This window comes from Hibiscus syriacus, unplaced genomic scaffold (assembly GCF_006381635.1).
Source record: "Hibiscus syriacus cultivar Baekdansim isolate YM2019G1 unplaced genomic scaffold, ASM638163v2 tig00010263_pilon, whole genome shotgun sequence".
In the NCBI taxonomy this organism is placed as follows: domain Eukaryota; kingdom Viridiplantae; phylum Streptophyta; class Magnoliopsida; order Malvales; family Malvaceae; genus Hibiscus; species Hibiscus syriacus.
The window spans coordinates 1,391,311-1,398,285 of record NW_024062210.1 but is presented as its reverse complement, the minus strand read 5'-3'; the positions used below and the strand labels follow the sequence as shown (position 1 = coordinate 1,398,285).

The window sequence follows — 6,975 nt, the reverse complement described above, 5'->3', positions numbered from 1 at the left end:
ATTTTTATTTAATTTTTTAAATAATTATGCCGTCGTCCGATTCTTACGACCGGTCTGACCGGTTCAATCGGTTGAACCAGTGAACTGGTAGCACGACCGATTCGTTGACCTGTCCGATTCTAAAAACCATGTTTTTACCCCTTCTAAATATGAAAAATGAAATATTAACAATTTAATTAAAATGTTTATATAAATTATATTAAAATGGAGAAACTAACATATAAATGTTATTTTAAAATATTGTATAAATTTACTCATTCACGCATAAACTCAATAAAAAATAAAGGTAAATTACAATTTTATTTTTTCTCCTTTATTTTAAATTATTTTAATTTGCTAACTAAACTTTATATATTAAACATTCTTAATCATTTATTTTATTTTATTATTCTATAATGTGACATTTTAAAATATTATTAAATATAAAAATAATTGAAAATAAATAATAAAAATATATTAATATTAAATTTAAAAAATATTTAAAATAGTCACCATTGCTTGTCATCACTGTCGAAAATCGGAATGGACGTCTATTTGCTCTCGAATTGTATCAGGAGTTTGACATGTTCAGTCCGAATTTGGTGATCGTTTCATAAAAAAAAATCTCAAAACCCATGAATATCGATTGAAACATTTTGGTTTCCACACCTTTGATCTCCTATTCATGGATTTCCGAGCATGTTCAGAAAAAGTGAATGTCGAATTCAAATTCAGAGAGTTGAAATAAAGCGACCGATGAAATTTAAGATCGAACAACTACCATCTACAATCGTCCAATGATGATAAATAGTAAGTGGCGAACACTTGAGTTTGATTTTATATTTCAAATTATTTTTATATTAGATAATAAAAAAGACCATGTCACATCATAATAATAATAATAAAATAATTTAAAGTAATCTAAAAAAATCAAAAAATAAAATAAAAAATACAATGAATGAAATATGAACAAAATAAAATTAATAAGCAAATTTGTAACTTATCCTAATAAATTTTTATTAATTGAATTATGTATGTATTGGTTCACATTTTTTCATTATATTTTTGGTTTCATGAAGAAATGGAATAGTGGTCGCTTTCCATTATGTAAAGATTTTTTGAGTGTGACACGCCCAAACAACCTATCCTAATAATCAAAGGAAAAAAGTCACTACAATCTTATAGTAAAGGAAGATAGATTAAATTAAATTTAACTTAAATTAATTGAAATGGGATTAACGTTGACTTGGTCTAATTACCTTATTTGAATTTTAAAGACATGTTTAATAAATATAATAATAATAATATTATGATTAATTTAAAGCCAGCTGGGCCGTCTTCTAAAACGCGGCGATCCACGATTTCTAATAAATCGCCATTAAATCTGTCGGGATGCTTTGATTTGACAACAGATGTTCGGGTCGGCGAAAGTGCTTTGTTTTCTTCCCTAATAAATAAAATACAGCGTTACCACAATCATTTATTTTTTTCGATAAATAAAAGATTTATGTATCAGTAAAATCGGGAATTAAAATTAAATTCATTAAATGCATATACACTGAATTTTTGTTTCTATTATTCCTATTAAATAAAGAAATTTGAGAATATGAATTTCAATTTTATTTTCTTTCGTTTTCCCCCCTTTATCCAAATAAGAGTGAAATCATCCATTGAATTTATCATGAAATCGCCAGCCCAAAGGTATTTGGAATAAAAGATGGGAAGGAATTGATCGAGAAATGTTCACGTGCGGCATACTTAATATACGATTAAAAAAATGTTATTGGTTTTATTATTATTTTAAATAATAAAATCGGTAAAAAAAAGATCGAAAACATTATTATTTCTACCAGTTTTATTATTATTATTAATTATAGATATAGGTAAACGTGGTAGAAAACTCCGGTAAAAAAATAATGTTTTCGGTAAAGTACTATTTAAAATATTATTTTTTACCGAATTTTTTTACTGTGTTTACCTATATCGGTAATTAATATTAATTTTTAGTATTTTTTTTATCGATTTTATTATTTAAATAATAACAAAATCGATAGCACCTTTTTTAACCGTATAATACCACACCGTAGAATTACCCGAATTGACAAATTCATTCTGCTAACAAGGAATATGTTTCTTTCAAGTTATCTATTATCGGAATTTCACGAGCGTTATAATACTATATTTATTCTAAAAAATTATAATTATAATTAATTGTTTATTTATCAAAATAAATATTTATGTAAATTTTAAATTGAAAAATATATTTGATTTGAGGTTATATCATATATGTACAATATACAATCACAATTATATTGAACATCCGAACATATTAAAAATTAAAATCAAGAGTTATAAAATTGGATCATGCAATTTTATTAACTTAAAAAATATTAATTAATTGATAAATTAATAATTTATTAATTTAAAAAGATTTTTCCTGATTCAACGAAACTACATTATTTTGCATAAATAAAACGTATACATTGTATTGACTAATTAAACATGATTCATATTCAGAGGTCAAAAGTTTAGAAGAAATTGTAACTAGTGTTATTGAAAATACTATTAAGGATGAAACCTAAGATTATATAATGCATTTGCAACCAATTACACAGAAGGAAGCATTCATAGTGGCAACAACTTTTCATAATTTTTTTGTTAGAGTACGAGAACACAACACCAAAACATTTAGACGCAATAAGAAAAATTAGAGATGAAATGCATTTAGATTTAAATTTTAAGAAGAAGCAAACAACGTTAGAATCACATTTTACCAAGTTGTTTTACTTATATTTGTAATTATATAAAATTATTAATTTATAATATTGAAGAGACCATAAATTTATACAAGGATCTTCTAAAAAGTTGCTATCTTATTTATTTATCAAAATTATTATTTAGATCTTGGGCCCAAATAGGAACCGAGAAAAATTATTATTTTAGATAGGTTATCAATTTATCGAATATTAAATTATAGAGATTTTGCTGTAAAATTTTAAATTAATTTATATATAATTTATGTAAAATGAAAATTATTATTTTTTGATTAAGTAAAATGAAAATTAAACCTTAATACTTAAGGAAATAAATATTTCTGGACAATATATTTAAAAGAATTATAATAATTGCTTGCTTTACCCCTACCTTAATATCTCTGGATAAGATACATTATCTAAGTTATACTAAAGATTATATGAGACAAAAGAAGCCTTTAAAATTTTATTTTAAACTTTTTTACAATTTTAAGTTAAAAATTTTAAGTTAGTCGAATTAACGAGCCTTATTTTATAATTTAAACTTTATTTCAAAAAATTAAATCAAATTTATAAAATTCGAGTCAAATCGAGTTATTCAAATTTATGTTTAAATTTTATTGTAAATTTTTATAATTTTATTATATTATTGATTCCAATTTAAACGATTTTCTATAACTATTAGGTTATTTGAGAAATTGAGGGGTGACTGCTTATATTGAAAAATTGTGGATTAAGTAAGTAATTTTTCATGAAAACGATTGTAATCAAAGCCTACTAACGGAGAAAATTGACTAGCCCTGCACTGGCCGATAAATTAGAACGGTAAAAGACGTAGGGATAACGGACTCGACTTTTTTATCATAAAGAAATCAACACGCGTTCAAACAGACGCTCACCGGCTATCGGTTGTTTTCCTCCTCTTTATGTGGGACCCATCAGCAGCCGCCGCCACTACCATCACCCGCACCCCGCATCTCCTCTTCTCCGCCCATGGAAGGGAGAAAAGTGTTCAAAAATATCGATTCTTATTTATCTAGTTTCATGAAAAATTATTATTTAATTTTTTTACTTCATAAATCAAAATTCAAATAGCATTTTCTCTTTTATTGTTTGGGGAGAGAGAAAATAAATAAAGAGGGAGAGAAGAGATTCAAGAGAGATAAGAGGGACCTCTTAAAAGTTTTTGCTGGCGAAGCCAAAGCTGTCCATCGCTCGCTCTCATTCGCAGACAAAATCTAAAGGACGAGAAAACCAACCTACGGAGAAACAGAGAAAGAAAATTTGACGAAGTAGCATAAGGAAGGCGACATTTCTTCTTATCCAATCAGTAAGTCCCTAGCAACATTGTTGTTATTATTAATCCTTCTCCTTTTTTTTCGTCATTTGTTTCCATTTCCGTGTTATTAGTTCTTAATCACTTTGTTTTTGTCCTGATTTGTTAAATGAGATTAATGAAATTATAAACAGATCTAATTCGCTCTCTGCTTTTATTTTTCCTGTTCTTTTGAATCTAGCAGTTCTATTTGCACACGCCTATATATATTATGTTCCGTTTGTTTTGTTTATGAAATACTGAGATCTGGTACTTTTTTCCTTCTGTTCGTTTGATCGTGTGTTTTCTTTTTCTTGTTTTATAAATTTGTTTCTGTTTATTCTCCTTTGACTTCTTTCACTTTTCCCATAACCAGTACACACACACAAAAAGGCCTCTGTAAATTATTTTTCCTTTACAAACCTCAGTTGGATCGTTTTTATTGGCTTCAAATTTCCGTTTGATTTATTTTATCATTTCGAATTTCAATTGAAACTTTTCGTTAGTTTTTTCTTTTCTTAATAGGTTGAATTTGTTTACCTTGACAGCGTTTTCTTTTTCCGGGGGACCAAAAAAAGAAAGAAAGAAAAAGCTTGTGCTTGTTACAGTGATTCGAAATTTCCTAATATTTATTTTGTGGAAAATTTCCACTTTTGAATTTGGGGAGGTGGTCGGAAGAGTCATGTTTGAGGACCGGTCCTGCGAGTCGTGTTTGTTGTTTGCGAGCTCTTGTCAACAAGGAACAGAGTGGGCTTACATGTTCAATGGGAAGCGTTCACTGGCATTCGCCGAATCGGGAGGCACTTGTCGGGAAACCAAATTGACTAAGCTCTCCTCGATGATTCTTCCAGCGATGATAACAATGATAATAGTAATATTAATACTACTTCCTCCCCACAAGATTCACGTGACCTCCTCTTGCCTGATTCGCGTGACCAATCCGACGATGACATTAAGCAATCTGATTTTTCTTCGGATTTGGGTTATTCACTTAACCACCGTCACTCCATTGGACTAGACAAACCCAAGGACGACCTGTCGGGTTCTGTGGAGGACTCACCGGAGGAACAGTCTGAGGAAGATGATGATAAGGGCTTCTCGGATTCTCATGAGGTGGAGGATGGTTGTGGGGAAAATGTTGGGGAATCGTCTTCAGATTTGGATACCTTAATCCAACCAATTGGGAGAGACAACTCCATCAGTTGTCTGATAAGTTGTTCAAGGTCCGATTATGGTTCCATTGCCTCGTTGAACCGGAGTTTTCGTTCCTTAATTAGGAGCGGAGAGATCTATAAGTTGAGGAGGTTGAATGGAGTGATTGAGAATTGGGTATACTTTTCTTGTCAGCTCCTTCAATGGGAGGCATTTGATCCAATTCGATACAGGTGGATGCATTTGCCAAGGATGCCTCACAATGAATGTTTCATTTTTTCAGATAAGGAATCCTTGGCTGTGGGAACTGAATTGCTTGTTTTTGGGAAAGAGGTGACTTCTCAGGTTATATATAGATATAGTATTTGACAAATTCTTGGACTTCTGGCATAAGCATGAATGCTCCAAGGTGCTTGTTTGGGTCAGCTAGTCTTGGAGAGATTGCTATTTTAGCTGGTGGTTGTGATTCTCAGGGTATATCCTGAGCTCTGCAGAAATGTATAATTCCGAGACACAGAAGTGGGAGACTCTCCCTAGCATGAATAAGCCAAGGAAGATGTGCAGTGGGGTATTCATGGATAGAAAATTTTATGTAATTGGTGGGGTTGGTGGAGTTGGGAAAGATACTAGGGTTCTCACTTCAGGTGAGGAGTATGATTTAGAGACTAAAAAATGGACTGAAATTCCTAACATGTCTCCCGGAAGGACTGGAGCAGCTGGCGAGGCTGAGATGCCTGCAGCAGCTGGTGCACCCCCTCTGGTTGCAGTTGTAAATGATGAACTGTATGCTGCTGACTATGCTGACATGGAGGTAAAGAAGTATGATAAGGAGAGAAACTCATGGTTGACTATTGGAAGATTGCCTGAAAGGGCTGTCTCAATGAATGGTTGGGGTCTTGCATTCAGAGCATGTGGAGATCGCCTTATTGTGATAGGTGGACCTAGGACTTCAGGGGAAGGTTTTATAGAACTGAATGCATGGGTTCCAAGTCGAGGGTCGCCACAATGGAACTTGCTTGCGAGAAAGCAATCGGGTGGCTTTGTTTATAATTGTGCTGTCATGGGATGCTAGTCGATGGATTTTGGCGGCATCATGTGCAGTGAAATGGTGCGACACTGTCACTGAGGTTTACATTATTGATTTCTCCTCCTATTCAAAGTTCTGAATTATTGTTAATGGTAATTTTCCCCTTCTTTTTTATATATTTTCCCTTTTGGATGGGAGATAATGGGGAAGAACTTCAGATTTTACTCGAGATTTGATAGAATGATTAATTGATAGTGCATCTTGAGCTTTTGTTTCTTTTTTCAACTTCATTCAAAATTTCTTCCGTTAAATCCGCATCTTCCCCCGTTTTAAGTAGCATGAGAAGTTGCAAAGGTTTGTGTCATGTAGCACAGGAATAGGTTTAATAATTTGAAGTACCAACATATTGGTAGTTCGCTATCAGAGATTGTTGAAGCTTTTTTAAGAACACTGAACAAGTCATATGGGTTTCTTCATCCTTAATTTTCTTGGAATGGTCTTTGAGGAGAAAATAAGTTCTGGGGGTTTGTAATCTTGGATGTTGGCTGATGTATTGATTACGTTGATCATTACAATTGATGGGCTATATTCCCAGAATTTTTTTTATGTACACTTTGGAACTTTTGTTGGTTTTAAATTTCTTTTGTTCAGCTGATGCTGTTTGTTCTTATTCCTTTCCGTTATTAAGCATGAATATAGAACTATATTCAAATATGATTAGGACGTATCATAGTATAATTACTAATTGG

The 6,975-nt window shown here is 31.4% G+C and overlaps 1 pseudogene; it reads left to right on the top strand.

Annotated features, from left to right (window-relative positions):
* Positions 1–4,683: 4,683 nt before the first annotated feature.
* Positions 4,684–6,561, top strand: LOC120203783 (annotated as a pseudogene).
* The last annotated feature ends 414 nt before the right edge of the window (positions 6,562–6,975 follow it).